Source organism: Salmo salar, chromosome ssa13 (assembly GCF_905237065.1).
Source record: "Salmo salar chromosome ssa13, Ssal_v3.1, whole genome shotgun sequence".
In the NCBI taxonomy this organism is placed as follows: Eukaryota; Metazoa; Chordata; class Actinopteri; order Salmoniformes; family Salmonidae; genus Salmo; species Salmo salar.
Window position 1 is genome coordinate 30439044 of NC_059454.1, and position 19404 is coordinate 30458447.

The 19404-nt window shown below is 40.2% G+C and overlaps 1 protein-coding gene across 2 annotated transcripts in view; it reads right to left on the minus strand.

Annotated features, from left to right (window-relative positions):
- LOC106566879 (solute carrier family 35 member E2A) overlaps positions 1-19286 on the minus strand; it is a 45056-nt gene extending 25770 nt beyond the window's left edge. Inside the window, exon 1 of one of the 2 annotated variants that reach the window (XM_014135407.2) lies at positions 18989-19286. The gene's annotated coding sequence lies outside the window, so the exon portion shown is untranslated. Of the gene's footprint in view, positions 1-18983 lie in introns of both variants that reach the window. The other variant, XM_014135406.2, reaches the window with a different exon arrangement.
- Between the last annotated feature and the right edge of the window lie 118 nt (positions 19287-19404).

Here is a 19404-nt window from a genome sequence, read left to right on the forward strand (position 1 = left end):
GATGGAATGGAAAATACGGCGGTGTACAACGCGATTGTCGGGAGTAGGCTACAGGATTGGAGGATTCTAAATTGTTTGCCTTCATTAGACAACTTTGTTCAAATATTTCTGTAAATCAGTGATATTTATTCCCATAGTAATTTGCTATAGATCCATAACTAAATCAACATCTGCATTTTGAAAGAGCATTTTTTTATCTTAATTTTATTAAAGAAATGTGGTTATTTGTTTATTAGGCTACTGTGCTCTGGTACACTCAGACAAGAGTGCTCTGAAATCCGTGTAGATAGTAGGCTTGACACATGACATTTTTAACAACGTTCTTTTCTGATAAAAACTAGTTCATTGCATCCGCCGTGGAGCCCAGTTTCATAATATGACCATATTTCCCAGCTGCTTGCCGTCGTTTTGAACTAATCGTGAAAAAACAGGCCTTATTTTAGTGCATTTTTCACCCTGCCAGCTCCTATTAGTTCTATTGAGGACCGTGGCACCAACTCGCCTTCCGAAAGTTCTATTCCCAGCTTATTGTTCAACGTCACAATGCCTGCTTCACTATTGTTGGCAATGAGACCTGCTCACGTTATTTTATAGTTAAAATGTAAACAACAAAAATATGGGGGAAATATAGGCATGTCTGTCTATTTTGCCAAATATCTCGCAATGTATATATTTAGATTTTATTCAAGTCAGACGCCATTTTAATCATGAGAATCTCCTCTTTCTAATTATTTAGAAAGCGTCCCACCTAGTCAACAGCCAGTGGAATCGCGTGGCGCGAAATACAAATACCTCAAAAATGCTATAACTTCAATTTCTCAAACATATGACTATTTTACACCATTTTAAAGACAAGACTCTCGTTAACCTCTCGGGGCTAGGCGGGACGAATTCGTCCCACCTACGCAACAGCCAGTCTAATCCAGTGGCGCAATTTTCAAATACCTTAGAAATGCAATTACTTCAATTTCTCAAACATATGACTATTTTACAGCTATTTAAAGACAAGACTCTCGTTAATCTAACCACACTGTCCGATTTCAAAAAGGCTTTACAACGAAAGCAAAACATTAGATTATGTCAGCAGAGTACCCAGCCAGAAATAATCAGACACCCATTTTTCAAGCTAGCATATAATGTCACAAAAACCCAAACCACAGCTAAATGCAGCACTAACCTTTGATGATCTTCATCAGATGACAACCCTAGTACATTATGTTATACAATACATGCATGTTTTGTTCAATCAAGTTCATATTTATATCAAAAACCAGCTTTTTACATTGGCATGTGACGTTCAGAACTAGCATACGGGGAATTTACTAACAATTTACTAAATTACTCACGATAAACGTTCACAAAAAGCATAACAATTATTTTAAGAATTATAGATACAGAACTCCTCTATGCACTCGATATGTCCGATTTTAAAATAGCTTTTTGGTGAAAGCACATTTTGCAATATTCTAAGTACATAGCCCAGCCATCACGGGCTAGCTATTTAGACACCCGGCAAGTTTAGCCTTCACCAAAATCAGATTTACTATTACAAAAGTTTGATTACCTTTTGTTGTCTTCATCAGAATGCACTCCCAGGACTGCTACTTCAATAACAAATGTTGGTTTGGTCCAAAATAATCCATCGTTATATGCGAATAGCGGCGTTTTGTTCGTGCGTTCCAGAAACTATCCGAAATGGTAAATCAGGGTCGTGCGCATGGCGCAATTCGTGACAAGAAAAATCTAAATATTCCATTACCGTACTTCGAAGCATGTCAACCGCTGTTTAAAATCCATTTTTATGCCATTTATCTCGTAAAAAAGCGATAATATTCCGACCGGGAATCTCCATTTAGCTAAACAGAGGAAAGAAAACAAAGCTTTCGGTCGACGCGGGCACGTGCCTGAGTCTCACAGTACTGTAACCAGCCACTACCCAAACGCGCTACTTTTTTTTCAGCCAGAGCCTGCAAAGCCACGATTCAGCATTTTGCCGCCTTCTGAGAGCCTATGGCAGCCGTAGGAAGTGTCACGTTACAGCTAAGATCCTCACTCTTCAATAAACAGAGACAAGAAGAACGACACCTTGTCAGACAGGCCACTTCCTGCATGAAATCTTCTCAGGTTTTTGCCTGCCATATGAGCTCTGTTATACTCACAGACACCATTCAAACAGTTTTAGAAACTTTAGGGTGTTTTCTATCCAAAGCCAATAATTATATGCATATTCTAGTTACTGGGCAGGAGTAGTAACCAGATTAAATCGGGTACGTTTTTTATCCAGCCGTGTCAATACTGCCCCCTAGCCCTAACAGGTTAATCTAACCACATTGTCCGATTTCAAAAAGGCTTTACAGCGAAAGCAAAACATCATTAGATTATGTCAGCAGAGTACCCTGCCAAAAATAATCACACAGCCATTTTCAAAGCAAGCACATATGTCACAAAAACCAAAACCACAGCTAAATGCAGCACTAACCTTTGATGATCTTCATCAGATGACACTCCTAGGACATTATGTTATACAATACATGCATGTTTTGTTCAATCAAGTTCATATTTATATCAAAAAACAGCTTTTTACATAAGCATGTGATGTTCAAAACTAGCATACCCACCGAAAACTTCCTGTGAATTTACTAAATTACTCACGATTAACGATCACAAAATACATAAATTATTTTAAGAATTATAGATACAGAACTCCTTTATGCAATCGCGGTGTCAGATTTTAAAATAGTTTTTCGGGGAAAGCACATTTTGCAATATTCGGAGTACATAGCCCGGCCTAGCTAATTTGACACCCACCAAGTTTGGCCCTCACCAAACTCAGATTTACTATAAGAAAAATGGGATTACCTTTGCTGTTCTTCGTCAGAATGCACTCCCAGGACTTCTACTTCAACAAGAAATGTTGTTTTGGTTCCAAATAATCCATAGTTATATCCAAATAGCTCCGTTTTGTTTGTGCGTTCAAGTCACTATCCGAAGGGTGACGCGCGAGCGCATTTCGTGACAAAATATTTCATTACTGTACTTCGAAGCATGTCAAACGCTGTTTAAAATCAATTTTTATGCTATTTTTCTCGTAAAATAGCGATAATATTCCAACCGGGCGACGTTGTATTCATTCAAAGGCTGAAAGAAAAAAATTGAGAATTCTTATGAACGCGCTGTTCCCTGTTCCCAGCCTGACCACTCACAAATTATCCTGCTGTTCTTCGCCCAGAGACAGGAGACACGACATTCCAATTTCTGGCGCCTTCTGAGAGCCAATGGAAGCCTTAGAAAATGTCACGTTACAGCAGAGATGCTGTATTTTCGATAGAGATGCAACAGAAGGATAACAAATTGTCAGACAGGGCACTTCCTGTATGGAATCTTCTCAGGTTTTTGCCTGCCATATGAGTTCTGTTATACTCACAGACACCATTCAAACAGTTGTAGAAACTTTAGAGTGTTTTCTATCCAAATCTACTAATTATATGCATATTCTCGTTTCTGGGCAAGAGTAGTAACCAGTTTAAATCGGGTACGTTTTTATCCGGCCGTGCAAATACTGCCCCCTAGCTGAAGCCATTTTTCAACCTTGGGGTGAATTTTGACTCGTTCTATTGTCCAGCCTATAGATAGACATAGCGAATTTACGAAAGCACCCGAATGTCCATTGAGAAAGCACAACGACTATACCATTTAGCTAAGAATGATGAGAGTAATCAAGTCAATAAACATTGGGTAGTTAAGATAGCCTATAGTTAATATACTGGCAAGTTTGATGTATAACTACTAACGTTAGGTAGGTAGCTAGCTAACATACTGGTACATACTGCTGTAATGATATGCTATGTGGTTCGTAAGGACAGCGTAGCTAACAAATTGTCAGCCAACATAACGTGTAAGGTAACTTATTTGAAAAGTCATTACTTTATTACATTGAGTAGCAAGCTCCCCTTGGTCGTTATGGCAAATCTGGTCTGTGATAGGAGGGGAGGGGGGTTCACACCTAGTTGGCTATTAGACTATTCTTTAGTAAAAGGTTGAATAGTCTATTGTTCAGTTATTAGCCCCCCTCCCCAATTTGCAACAAATTGTTGTTCCCATCTCATTCCTTTCCCTCTTCCACGTGTCATCATTCTGCTCCTGAGTGGTTCGCTTGTGGGCGTGCTGGCAGGATATGGCAGCATCTTCGGTTGTGCGTCAAGAATTCTACATACAGTAGCACGTTTGTATGAAGGTGTGGTTATTCACAGGCAAATTGTTATATGCTATGGAGGTACATTTGTGTATTTTTGTCAAGAGCAAAACCTTTTATATTTTCAATCAAAAATAATTGTTATGAAAGCAACTTTTTTCCGACACAAAGGAAGTCAAAGCGGACACCTACGAAGATGGCATCTCAGGTAAGCAGCACTGGGCTGTATTGACGTATTCTAAAAATGACATCCGCTGCTTTAGATTGAACAGTCATATCTCAGTTATTGTTTTCATATCTATAAAAAATAAGCAGGTATGTTTTGATGTGAGAGAGGAAGCGAGTCCCATCATCGCCACCTCACCCGCTCTTAACCTGTTAGGGCTAGGGGGCAGTATTGACACGTCTGGATAAAAAACATACCCGATTTAATCTGGTTACCACTCCTACCCAGTAACTACAATATGCATATACTTATTACATATGGATAGAAAACACCCTAAAGTTTCTAAAACTGTTTGAATGGTGTCTGTGAGTATAACAGAACTCAAATGGCAGGTCAAAACCTGAGAGATTCCTTTACAAGAAGTGGCCTGTCTGACCATTTCTTGAACTTCTTTTCCATCTCTATCTTTTACTAAGGATCTCTGCTCTAACGTGACACTTCCTACGTCGTCCATAGGCGCTCAGAGCCCGGGAAAAACCTGAATGTCGTCATCCCAGCCCCAGGCTGAAACACTTGATCGCCTTTCTCAAGTGGCCGATCAAGGGACTCTGGGCTTAGGCGCGTGACCCGACCGCCCCCGCCTTTGTGATTTTTTCCTCTGTTTGCCGAAAAGGAGATTCCCTGTCGGAATATTATCGCTTTTCTACGAGAAAAATGGCGTAAAAATTGATTTTAAACAGCGGTTGACATGCTTCGAAGTACGGTAATGGAATATTTAGAATTTTTTTGTCACGAATTGCGCTATGCGCACGACCCTTCTTTACCATTTCGGATAGTGTCTGGAACGCACGAACAAAACGCCCATATTCGGATATAACTATGGATTATTTTGGACCAAACCAACATTTGTTATTGAAGTAGCAGTCCTGGGAGTGCATTCTGACGAAGACAACAAAAGGTAATCAAACTTTTATAATAGTAAATATGATTATGGTTAGTGCTAAACTTGCCGGGTGTCTAAATAGCTAGCCCGTGATGCCTGGGCTATGTACTTAGAATATTGCAAAATGTGCTTTCACCAAAAAGCTATTTTAAAATCGGACATATCGAGTGCATAGAGGAGGTCTGTATCTATAATTCTTAAAATAATTGTTATGCTTTTTGTGAACGTTTATCGTGAGTAATTTAGTAAAATGTTAGCGAATTCCCCGGAAGTTTGCGGGGGGTATGCTAGTTCTGAACGTCACATGCTAATGTAAAAAGCTGGTTTTTGATATAAATATGAACTGGTTTTTTCTGGTTTGGTACTCTGCTGACATAATCTAATGTTTTGCTTTCGTTGTAAAGCCTTTTTGAAATCGGACAGTGTGGTTAGATTAACGAGAGTCTTGTCTTTAAATAGCTGTAAAATAGTAATATGTTTGAGAAATTGAAGTAATAGGATTTTTAAGGTTTTGAAAATCGTGCCACAGGCTTAAAGTGGCTGTTACGTAGGTGGGACGAATTCGTCCCGCCTAGCCCATAGAGGTTAAGATAACCTTCGGGCCAACTGGGGGCCCAAGGTTGGTTAGGAGACACCACAATTGTGATGAACTGAGAGAATATTAGGGTAGCACTGTAATTCATTAATCATATGCTGTCTGCCGCTGTTCTTACCACTTTCCCTTTCTGTCTCCTACACCTCTCTCCCCACCTCATCTTTCTTCCTCGTTTTATAATGCACACCATATGTGCATTGAAGTACAGATTGAACTTGTATTTATAATATTACAATTATCATAATTATAATGCATTTATAACACCTGGATAATTAACTTCTTTCAATAAAGCGTTTCACATTCTCCACTAGTTGAAATTAAGTATCTTATTGAAATACTATCCTGTGTCCCCAGATTAATGTAGATGAAGGGAGTTCAATATGCATAGTTATTTTTCTATATGAATTACAAATCAATCAGGTTTCTAGTCTATTGCATAGTTACAATGTGTAATCATTGATATCCCAGGAGCGGTAAACACTATTGAGGTGTATAATTGTAATACATACATGCAGACACAGTTTGATGTGACTGAAAAAGAATGTCTCAGAGATTCATACCTGAACTGCATCTTTATTTGCCAAGGAAGAGTACATGATCATTGAATATATTCAATGTACAGGCTACAATGTGGGAATCTCATGCGTGGTAATAACTACAGTACATGTATATAGGACTTGCATCTTTGGCACAACAAAGTTATTATATTCTACTCTATCCATATGTAACAGTATAGCTTCCGTCCTCTCCTCGCCCCTACCCCTACCTGGGCTCGAACCAGGGACCCTCTGCACACATCGACAACAGCCACCCCCGAAGCATTGTTACCCATCGCTCCACAAAAGCCGCAGCTGTTGCAGAGCAAGGGGAACAACTACTTCAAGGACTCAGAGTGAGTGACGTCACCGGTTGAAATGCTATTAGCGCGCACCCCGCTAACTAGCTAGCCATTTCACACCGGTTACACATAGGCTTCATTAATGCCATTCAGACTTGAAGTTGATACAACAACTAAGATAGCTGAGGTTCATAGATAGGTTCTGAACTAATATTCATACTAAACTAATATTCATACTAAACGTTTTAGTGTCCATACTAGAGGTCGACCGATTAATCGGCATGGCCGATTAATTAGGGCCGATTTCAAGTTTTCATAACAATCGGTAATCGGCATTTTTGGACACCAATTATGGCCGATTTCATTGCACTCCACGAGGAGACTGCGTGACAGGCTGACCACCTGTTACGCGAGTGCAGAAAGGAGCCAAGGTAAGTTGCTAACTAGCATCAAACTTATCTTATAAAAAACAACCAATCTTAACATAATCACTAGTTAACTACACATGGTTGATGATATTACTAGTTTAACTAGCTTGTCCTGCGTTGCATATAATCAATGTGGTGCCTGTTAATTTATCATCGGATCACAGCCTACTTCGCCAAACAGGTGATGATTTAACAAGCGCTTTTGCGAAAAAAGCACTGACGTTGTACCAATGTACCTAACCATAAACATCAATGCCTTTCTTAAAATCAATACACAAGTATGTTTTTTTAAACCTGCATATTTAGTTAAAAGAAATTCATGTTAGCAGGCAATACTAACTAGGGAAATTGTGTCACTTCTCTTGCGTTCTGTGCAAGCAGAGTCAGATTATATGCAGCAGTTTGGGCTGCCTGGCTCTTTGCGAACTGTGTGAAGACCATTTCTTCCTAACAAAGACTGTAATTAATTAGCCAGAATTTTACATAATTATTACATAACATTGAAGGTTGTGCAATGTAACAGCAATATATAGACTTAGGGATGCCACCCGTTCGATAAAATACGGAACGGTTCCGTATTTCCCTGAAAGAATAAATATTTTGTTTTCGAAATTATAGTTTCCAGATTTGACCATATTAATGACCTAAGGCTCGTATTTCTGTGTGTTTATTATATTATAATTAAGTCTATGATTTGATATTTGATAGAGCAGTCTGACTAAGCAGTGGTAGGCAGCAGCAGGCTCGTAAGCATTCATTCAAACAGCACTTTCCTGCATTTGCCAGCAGCTCTTCGCAATACTTGAAGCACAGCGCTGTTTATGACTTCAAGCCTATCAACACCCGAGATAAGGCTGGCAATACTATAGTGCCTATAAGAACATCCAATAGTGGGTGTTGGAGCTGAGCAGACGTTGACAAACCGAGCTCTTCAAAGTTATTCTATTATTACCTAAATAACCTAAATATGACCTCCGACCGAGGCAAGAAGGACGACCAAAACGTTGTTGATTCCCAAGATAACAATAACGCTACAGCTAGCAAGATTAGCATTAGCCCTCATAACTCAGATGACAGTTCCAGACTGTTGCTCTCAGCCTCTTGCGAGCCTGCCGACATGCTGGCTAATCTCCTCCGGGAAATTCAGGTTGGTAACAAAGGTCTTTCTATGAAAATTGACAAGAAATCGGCTGAACTCCATTCTTCCATTGACGACCTGAAATCCTTAATGAATGATCTCCTTTTGAGAACGACTGAGGCTGAGTTGCTCATTAGCACAGTTGAAGATACCATCGCTCGACATGACCAGGTTATGATACAACTACAGAGGGACAATGCCTACCTCAAAAACAAGGTAGACCAGATGGAGAACCAGAGCAAACGTAGTAATATCCGTGTGGTGGGATTGAAAGAGAACAGCGAGGGCCGTGACCAGGTCCGTTTCTTCACTCAATGGATCCCGGATGTCCTAGGCATAATCAACTTCACCAAGCCGCTGGAAATCGAACGCGCCCACAGAACATCAGCGCCGAAACCCCGGCCAGATGATCCCCCACGGGCCGTCCTGATCAGGTTCCTCCGTTTCCAAGACAGAGAGAAGATACTGCAACTCACAAGAGCCAAAGGGGACATCACCATCGATAGCAAGAGGGTCAGCCTTTTCCCGGATATGAGCGCGGATCTCGCCAGACGTCGCAAGCAGTTCAGACCTGCCGCCAAAGCACTGAAGGAGAAAAACATCACCGGCTACCTCATCCACCCTGCGAGGATGAAAGTTCAGTACAAAGGCCGAAGCCATCTCTTCAACACACCGGGAGAAGTGTTCACTTTTCTCAAAGAACTGAACCGCGTCTGAACCAGGACGGTCTCTCTGGGGGATAAGATGCAGTTTGTTTGTTCTCTCTTATCCGGACTGAACTGCTGATATCTTCTTGGTATTTGGATCCGTTTACCCCGCTATCCGGTCGCTATAATTGATTTGTACATTTTCAACTAACCGTTTTTCCCCCGGGGTGAGTTCTATTACATTTACAGGAGAGTATATTTTGGGTTAGTCAATATCCACTGGGCGAAGCAAATAAGTGGGCTTAGGCCCACTGCTTTCCCCCCCATTTATGTTTCTCCTCTCCCGAAAAGAGACTCAAGCAGCCCTTACCGTGGGCAGTAAATATTCAGCCATAAATGTCTATTCACAACATTTGTTTTCAACTTTGAGAGCTCGCAGGTTTTAGTTTACGCCAAGGTTTAGCTAGTAAGAGCAAGATGGAAAGCGAGCAGCAACGTATCTCTACAAGTGTATTCACGTTTGATTGTTGGGATTGTTGTTTTAGTCTAACAATCGGGGTGGGTGGGATTTTTTCTTCTTTCTTTTTTCCATGTTTACTGTTGTTTCCTTCCTAAAGAGACACATAGGTCAGTTCTGTGTTCAAACCAAAGTTGAAACATTTCCTGACTATTTACATATGAGAGATTTCCATTCAGTTACATATTTGAAACCCAACCTATGCTTAAACCACTAAAATATGTCACATTCAACGTAAAAGGTCTTAACAGCTCGATTAAAAGGAAAATAGTCTATACATACCTTAAGAAATTAAAGGCTGACATTGTGTTTTTACAAGAAACACATCTTACAGCCAGTGAACACAAGAAATTGTAGAGGGGATGGGTAGGACAAGTTTCTGCGTCCTCTAACTCCAAAGCAAGAGGAACTGCAATTTTGATAAGTAGACACATCCCCTTCTGCGTCAACAACACCATCTCTGATCCCTCGGGCAGGTTTGTTTTGGTGCAGGGGCATATGTTTTCAGAGTCTTGGACCCTGTTGAATATTTATGCTCCTAACTTCGATGACCATATGTTTATACAGAATGTCTTCCTTCAGGTCGCTCAAGCAACACCAGGATGGCTACTGGTTGGAGGAGATTTCAATTTTTGTTTAGATACAGTTCTTGATAGATCCTCTGATAAACCCTCACTTCTTACCAAAGCCGGCAAGCTCACCATGTCATTCATGAAAGATCTCAATTTACTAGACATCTGGAGACAGTTGCACCCACAGGATAGGGACTACTCTTTTTATTCACACAACACACACACACATAGATAACTTTTTACTATCGACCCAACTGTTTCAGAGAGTGTTAGATATGGAGTATCTCCCCAGATTGCTTAGTGACCATTCTCCTCTGGTATTATCAATCTCCATTCCTACCAAGGTAAATGGAGCATATAGATGGAGACTAAATTCTACACTCCTAAAGCAACCTGAATTTTGTGCATTCATCAAAGAGCAGATCAATATTTTTACTTTGACAAACAAACCCTCCGCTCCTGACAGTTTCATTCTTTGGGACACATTGAAAGCATATCTGAGGTGACAGATAATTTCCTATACTAAAGGGCTGAAGAGAAAACACGGTGCGGAACTGAGTGCTGAGATATCTTTCAACCCTACTGAAATTAATAATACTTTTAAGAAATACTATGAAGACCTCTACACTTCCCAATCAAGCGATGATCTATCAGAGATCGACTCCGTTCTCTCCTCTCTCAACCTCCCATGCCTGTAAGAGGAAAACAGAGAGCGCCTGACTGAACACTTCTCAGTTCCTGAATTGTTGGAGGCCATTAAATCCTTACCTTCTAATAAATCTCCTCGGGAGGATGGCTTCCCTCCAGAGTTCTATAAAGAATTTAGGGAGCTGTTGGTCCCCTACCTTATGGAGGTACTTTAAAAAGCCGGGGAAGACAACTGCTTTCCAGAGTCTTTCTCTCAAGCAGTGATTACTGTAATCCACAAGAAAGTGAAAAACCCGCTAAAGTGCGCCTCCTATAGACCAATCTCTCTCCTTAACACAGATTGTAAAATGGTCACCAAGATGCTATCTAAGAGACTGGAGTCATGTCTTCCCATGTTGGTCAACCCAGATCAGACTGGCTTCATAATTAATAGATTGTCCTCCAATAATCTCAGAAGGTTCTTTGATATAATTCACCTTGCTAACAGAAATAAAATACCTAGAGTCGCAGTCTCCCTCGACGCTGAAAAGGCCTTTGATAGGGTTGAATGGCCATACCTCTTTCGCGTCTTGGAAAAGTTTGGTTTAGGTACCGTGTTTGTAAATTTGATAAAAATCACTCTACAAATCTCCTAAAGCTAGGATTTCTACCAATGGGATTACTTCCTCCTCTTTCCCTCTCTATAGGGGGAACAGACAAGGTTGCCCAATTAGCCCCCACCTCTTTGCCTTCGCCATCGAACCGTTGGCTGAGGCTATTAGAACGTGCCCTGACATACATGGCTTTGAGGTGGGCCCCCATACCCATAAGTTATCACTCTTTGAGGACGACCTTATCTTATTTCTAACAAACCCAGAACACTCCCTCTCTCACTTGCAGATCGTACTACAGTGTTATAGTTCTTTCTCTGGATATAAGGTCAATTTTGATAAAAGCGAAATCTTACCGTTGTCTGTCTTTGACCATCATACCATCAAGCACAAGTTTCCTTTTAGATGATCGGCTATGGGCTTCACATATTTGGGCATAATGGTGGATGGTAATCTGAACAACCTCTATAAACTCAATCTGGCCAGCTTGTTGCAAAAGGTGGAGGGTGACCTGTGTAAATGGATGGACTTGCCTCTCACTCTACTGGGTAGAATAAATGTAATTAAAATGAATATCCTGCCCAGATTTCTATATTTGTTTCAATCTCTCCCCATCCCTGTTCCCGCAGCATTATTTTCCTCTCTCGACAAGCTGACCAGACGGTTTATCTGGCACAGCAAAACCCCTAGGGTTGGCCTGGATAAACTGACCCTTGATTACGGTCAAGGGGGCTTAAACCTCCCCAATTTTAGAATGTACTACTGGTCTAGGTTTCTGGCTCAGATGTTTGACAATGGTCCCTCTCCCTCATGGTTGAACATTGAAAAGCTTGAGGTAAATGATGACACTGGGACAGAATTGTTTTACAAATGGGACAGAAAATCTATAAAAACCATCACAGACAACCTGTCCTGGCATGGTGCAAACTGCATGAGCTGTTCAGACGAGGGGGATTCCTTTCCCCTAAAACCCCTTTATGGAACAATAGATTGATTCCTATGTTTTTCCAGAATAGTAACTTTAGACCATGGTCTGATAAGGGGATCACTCTTCTGGAACATTGTTATGAGGAGGGAGAACGTATGTCTTTTGATCAGCTGAAACAGAAATACCACTTGCTTAACAGGGACTTCTTTAGCTACCTACAACTACAAAACTTTATTAGGGTGACTCGAGGGACAATGGAACCCACCTAAGATGTCACCTATTGAACAACTCTGCCATGTAGACCAACCACTATTCAAGACCATTTCCTGTGTTGACGATGCTCTTATGTCAGGACTAACACTGCCTGAGCTAGATAAACCCCTACTTAGATGGGAAAAAGATCTGGGTATTGATCTTGATGAGGGTCTATGGAGTGACCTATGCAGGGATGGTGTTACATCCACATTGAACTCCAGATACAGACTGATCCAGTTTAATTTCCTCCATCAGCTCTATATCACCCCATCTAGACTGCACAAGTTCAACCCTGATATCTCCTCCCTATGTTTTAGATGTGGCTCAGATGAAGGAACATTCAAAACTACACAGTTTCTGGCAGGGGGTATGCGATACCATATCCTCTATTCACGGGGTTGCATTCCCTTTAGACCCGGAGGTCTGTCTACTGGGTAACTTTAGTAACACCAATCTTAGGCGAAGCCATACTATAAAGCTAACAGAAATATTGCTAGCGATTGCCAAGAAATGTATTGCCTTGAAATGGAAATCAGATTCCTCCCTGCCAGTTGCAATGTGGCTATCGGAAGTTAGTTGTATCCCACTGGAGAAAATCACTTACTGCTTGAGGAATAAGTTAAAGACATTTTACAGAATTTGGCAACCTTTTATTGACTATATGGAGAATCTCCCCCCACATCACATTGATTGAATCTCTATATAATCCTTATATAATGTTCACACGTAATGCATAATATGTAGCTAACGGCAGGTGACCATATGATCCAATGTCTCATTATTATTATTTTTTATTTTACTCTTTATTATGATTTATTTATTGTATGTTTGTATATATTTTTTTTTTTTTGTTACGCTCGTCTGTTACTGTCACTTTGTCCTATTGTTGTCTAATATCTTTTCACTTTTGTTTTGAATGTTCTTAATTGGAAAATGCAAAAATAAAATATTCAACAACAAAAAAAGAACATCCAATAGTCAAAGGTAAATGAAATACAAATGGTATAGAGAGAAATAGTCTTATAATAACTACAACCTAAAACTTCTGGTCTCATGTTCTGAGCAAAGAACTTAAACGTTAGCTTTTTTACATTGCACTTTTACGTTCTTCTCCAACACTGTGTTTTTGCATTATTTAAACCAAATTGAACATGTTTCATTATTTATTTGAAACTAAATTGATTTTATTTATGTATTATATTAAGCTAAAATAAGTGTTCATTCAGTATTGTTGTAATTGTTATTATTACAAATATATATATATATATATATATATAAATAAATAAATCGGCCGATTAATCGTATCGGATTTTTTTGGTCCTCCAATAAACGGTATCGGTGTTGAAAAATCATAATCGGTCGAACTCTAGTCCATACACAGATCGGGCTACATACTGTAGCTAGCTACACATCCATAGGCATACAGTTATTTTTTATCCTCCACTACACAATAAGCAAATAAATAGTTAGCTACTTCAGCTGCATTGCAAGGCAAGCTTACACAATTGTACATTCAATTTGCAGTAAATGCTTTAGCTAGCTAGATTCTTTACATCCACTGTTTCACAAGACGACAGCATGGTTTGCTGGTTTTCTCAGTAGTCCCTAAAACATTAAACAGCACAAATTACAAATTCATTCTCCCAACACTAGCTAGCTGGCTAACGTTAGCTAGTCAGAGAACTTGCTAAATAGCGATTTTCGTAAATTAACTTCATGACAAAAAAATATGCACAAACGTTTGTCTCTACATTAACTAACATATTCCTCTCAATTGTACATTTTGTCAGCCATCTTCACCCTGGGACGGGTGGCTCGCGTCAAAATTCGTAATTGGAACCACTCGATATGATTGGTCATATAAAAACCTTGGGACCCAAATGCATAATGAGTGCTCTAGCTCCCCCTTGTGGTGGTCTGGAGCAATGAAGCTGTGACGCTGGGTGCAAGGTCGCAACTTTTAAAGGAGGAACTACTGTACTAGAAAGTGTGTGCCCCCAGGCCTGGAGGGAAGCAAAAGCCCTTCTGCTACCTAAGAATAGTAAAGCACCCTTTACTGGCTCAAATAGTTGACCAATCAGCCTGTTACCAACCCATAGTAAATGTTTGGAAAACATTGTGTTTGACCAGTTACAATGCTATTTTACAGTAAATAAATTGACAAAAGACTTTCAAAACGCTTATAGGGAAGGACTTTAAACAAGCACTTACACAAATGACTGATGATTGGCAGAGAGAAATTGATGATAAAAAGGATTGTGGGGTTTGACTTCATTGCGGCTTTTGCCATTATCGATCATAATCTGTCTAACAGAACACATAGGGTGTTCTTTAATGGAAGCTTCTCAAACATAATCCAGGTAGAATCAGGAATTCCCCAGGGCAGCTGTCTCGGCCCCTTACTTTTTTTCAATCTTTACTAACAACATGCTACTGTCTTTGAGTAAAGCCAGTGTGTCTATGTATGCAGATGACTAAACACAATACACGTCAGCTACTACAGTTACTGAAATGACTGCAACCCTTACAAAGAGCTGCAGTTAGTTTCAGAGTGGGTGGCAAGGAATAAGTTGGTCCTAAATATTTCTAAAACTAAAAGCATTGTATTTGGGACAAATCTTTCACTAAACCCTAAACCTCAACTGAATCTTGTAATAAATAATGTGGAACTTGAGCAAGTTGAAGTGACTAAACTGCTTGGATTAACCCTGGATTGTAAACTGTCATGGTCAAAACATATTGATACAACAATAGCTAAGATGGGGAGAAGTCTGTCCATAATAAAGCATTGCTCTACCTTCTTTATAGCACTATCAACAAGGCAGGTCCTACAGGCCCTAGTTTTGTCGCACCTGGACTACTGTTCAGTCGTGTGGTCGGGTGCCACAAAAAGGGACTTAGGAAAATTTCAATTGGCTCAGAACAGGGCAGCACAACAGGCCCTTGGATGTACACAGACAGCTAACATCAATAATATGCATGTCAATCTCTCCTGGCTCAAAGTGGAGGAGAGATCGACTTCTTAACTACTTCTATTTATGAGAGGTATTGACATGTTGAAATGGACCGAGCTGTCTGTTTGAACGACTGCCGCACAGCTCGGACACCCATGCATACCCCACAAGACATGCCACAAGAGGTCTCTTCACAGTCCCCAAGTCCAGAACAGACTATGGGAGGCGCACAGTACTACATAGAGCCATAACTACATGGAACTCTATTCCACATCAAGTAACTGATGCAAGCAGTAAAATTCGATTTTAAAAACCCTGACAAAAATACACCTTACTGAACAGCGGGGATTGTGAAGCAACACAAACCCACAGTGCCTTGCAAAAGTATTCATCCCCTTGGCATTTTTCCTATTTTGTTGCATTACAACCTGTAATTTAAATGGATTTCATGTAATGGACATACACAAAATAGTACAAATTGGTGAAATTATATATATATATTTTTAAACGTGTTTAAAAAAAAATCTACAAATAAAAAAAAAAAGGAAAAGTGGTGCGTGCATAAGTATTCAACCCCTTTGCTATGAAGCCCCTAAATAAGATCTGGTGCAACCAATTACCTTCAGAAGTCACATAATTAGTTAAATAAAGTCCACCTGTGTGCAATCTAAGTGTCAAATGATCTGTCACATGATCTCAGTATATATACACCTGTTCTGAAAGGCCTCAGAGTCTGCAACACCACTAAGCAAGCAGCACCATGAAGACCAAGGAGCTCTCCAAACAGGTCAAGGACAAAGTTGTGGAGAAGTACAGCTCAGGGTTTGGTTATAAAAAAAATATCCGAAACTTTGAACATCCCACGGAGCACCATCAAATCCATAAGTGATTGGAGTATCTGTCCATAGGACCACTTTAAGCTGTACACTCCACAGAGCTGGGCTTTACTGAAGAGTGGCCAGAAAAAAGCCATTGCATAACCTGTTAGGGCTAGGGGGCAGTATTGACACGGCTGGATAAAAAACATACCCGATTTAATCTGGTTACCACTCCTACCCAGTAACTAGAATATGCATATACTTATTACATATGGATAGAAAACACCCTAAAGTTTCTAAAACTGTTTGAATGGTGTCTGTGAGTATAACAGAACTCAAATGGCAGGTCAAAACCTGAGAGATTCCTTTACAGGAAGTGGCCTGTCTGACCATTTCTTGAACTTCTTTTCCATCTCTATCATTTACTAAGGATCTCTGCTCTAACGTGACACTTCCCACGTCGTCCATAGGCGCTCAGAGCCCGGGAAAAAACAGAATGTCGTCATTCCAGCCCCAGGCTGAAACACATTATCGCCTTTCTCAAGTGGCCGATCAAGGGACTCTGGGCTTATGCGCGTGACCCGACCGCCCCCGCCTTTGTGATTTTTTCCTCTGTTTGCCGAAAAGGAGATTCCCTGTCGGAATATTATCGCTTTTCTACGAGAAAAATTGCGTAAAAATAGATTTTAAACAGCGGTTGACATGCTTCGAAGTACGGTAATGGAATATTTAGAATTTTATTGTCACGAATTGCGCCATGCGCGCGACACTTCTTTACCATTTCGGATAGTGTCTGGAACGCACGAACAAAACGCCCATATTCGGATATAACGATGGATTATTTTGGACCAAACCAACATTTGTTATTGAAGTAGCAGTCCTGGGTGTGCATTCTGACGAAGACAACAAAGGGTAAATCAAACTTTTATAATAGTAAATATGATTATGGTGAGTGCTAAACTTGCCGGGTGTCTAAATAGCGAGCCCGTGATGCCTGGGCTATGTACTTAGAATATTGCAAAATGTGCTTTCACCAAAAAGCTATTTTAAAATCGGACATATCGAGTGCATAGAGGAGGTCTGTATCTATAATTCTTAAAATAATTGTTATGCTTTTTGTGAACGTTTATCGTGAGTAATTTAGTAAAATGTTAGCGAATTCCCCAGAAGTTTGCGGGGGTATGCTAGTTCTGAACGTCACATGCTAATGTAAAAAGCTGGTTTTTGATATAAATATGAACTTGATTGAACAAAACATGCATGTATTGTATAACAATGTCCTAGGGTTGTCATCTGATGAAGATCATCAAAGGTGAGTGCTGCATTTAGCTGTCTTCTGGGTTTTGGTGACATTATATGCTGGCTTGAAAAATGGGTGTCTGATTATTTCTGGCTTGGTACTCTGCTGACATAATCTAATGTTTTGCTTTCGTTGTAAAGCCTTTTTGAAATCGGACAGTGTGGTTAGATTAACGAGAGTCTTGTCTTTAAATAGCTGTAAAATAGTCATATGTTTGAGAAATTTAAGTAATAGGATTTTTAAGGTTTTGAAAATCGCGCCACAGGCTGCAAGTGGCTGTTACGTAGGTGGGACGAATTCGTCCCGCCTAGCCCAGAGAGGTTAAAGAAAGAAATAAGCAAACACATTTGGTGTTTGCCAAAAGGCATGTGGAAGACTCCCCAAACTTATGGAAGAAGGTACTCTGGTCAGATGAGACTAAAATTTTGCTTTTTGGTCATCAAGGAAAATGCTATGTCTGGCGCAAACCCAACACCTCTCATCACCCCGAGAACAACATCCCCACAGTGTAGCATGGTAGTGGCAGCATCATGCTGTGAGGGTTTCTTTCATCGGCAGGGACTGGGAAACTCAGAATTGAAGGAATAATGGATGGTGCTAAATACAGTGAAATTCTTGAGGAAAACCTGTTTCAGTCTTCCAAAGATTTGAAACTGCGACGGAGGTTCACCTTCCAACAGGACATGGCCTAGTCAAAGCCCAGACCTCAATCCAATTGAGAATTTGTGGTATGACTAAAAGATTGCTGTACACCAGTGGAACCCATCCAACTTGAAGGAGCTGGGGCAGTTTTGCCTTCAAGAACGGGCAAAAATTCCAGTGGCTGCATCTGCCAAGCTTATAGAGACATACCCCAAGAGACTTGCAGCAATAATTATTTCGAAAGGTGGCTCTAACAAAGTATTGACTTTTTTAGGGGGGGGTGAATAGTTATGCACGCTCAAGTTCAGTTTTTTTGTCTTATTTCTTGTTTGTTTCACAATGAAAAATATTTAGCATCTTCAAAGTTGTAGGCATGTTGTGTAAATCAAATGATACAACAAACCCCCCCGCCATTTTAATTCCAGGTTGTAGGTAACAAAATAGGAAAAATGCCAAGGGGGTGAATACTTTCGCAAGCCACTGTAGACGCACGCACACATGGCTGCGCCCCTGCCCGGTCATGTGAAATCTATAGACTAGGCCTAATTTATTTATTTCAATTGACTGATTTCCTTAAATGAACTGTAACTCAGCAAAATCGTTAATTGTTGCGTTTATATTTTTGTTCAGTATAGTTGACAAGCAAAATTAACCAGTGCTAGCTAACGTTAGCTTAAATGTGAATGCGCTTGTGCCTGTCAAATAGCCAGCTCGTGAACATACTCATTCATTACATGAACGCGTTCTTCATTGGTAAAATAATTTTTAAAAATCAGCTTGTAGATGCAGTAAATATGGGAATTAGGAATTACCTTACCAAGTGGTCACATCTATGCAACTCCGATTTCCAGTTGTTACTGTAAATTCAAAACAATCGCTAGCATAAGGACACCACCGGTCGACACTAGTTAACGCAGCGACAAAGTCATAATTATGGCTAAACCCAGCCCATTTCTACAACTTATCTTTTAAACCTAATCTTAACCACACTGCTAACCTTATGTCTAACATTAAATGAAGACCAAAAGGCTACTTTTTTTAAGCCAATTTTGTTGGCTGTGGAACCTGACTTGTGGCTGTGGTATCTAGTGGAATCCGACACCACCCACGGCTTGTTGGACTTCCAATTACTTTCGCAGAGTTTATCGTTGGTTTGAGCCGACTATCGAAACCACAACTCAGCTGCAGCATTTCCCACCTTAAAAATAACAAAGGTGTCCTTAAAATATCGTT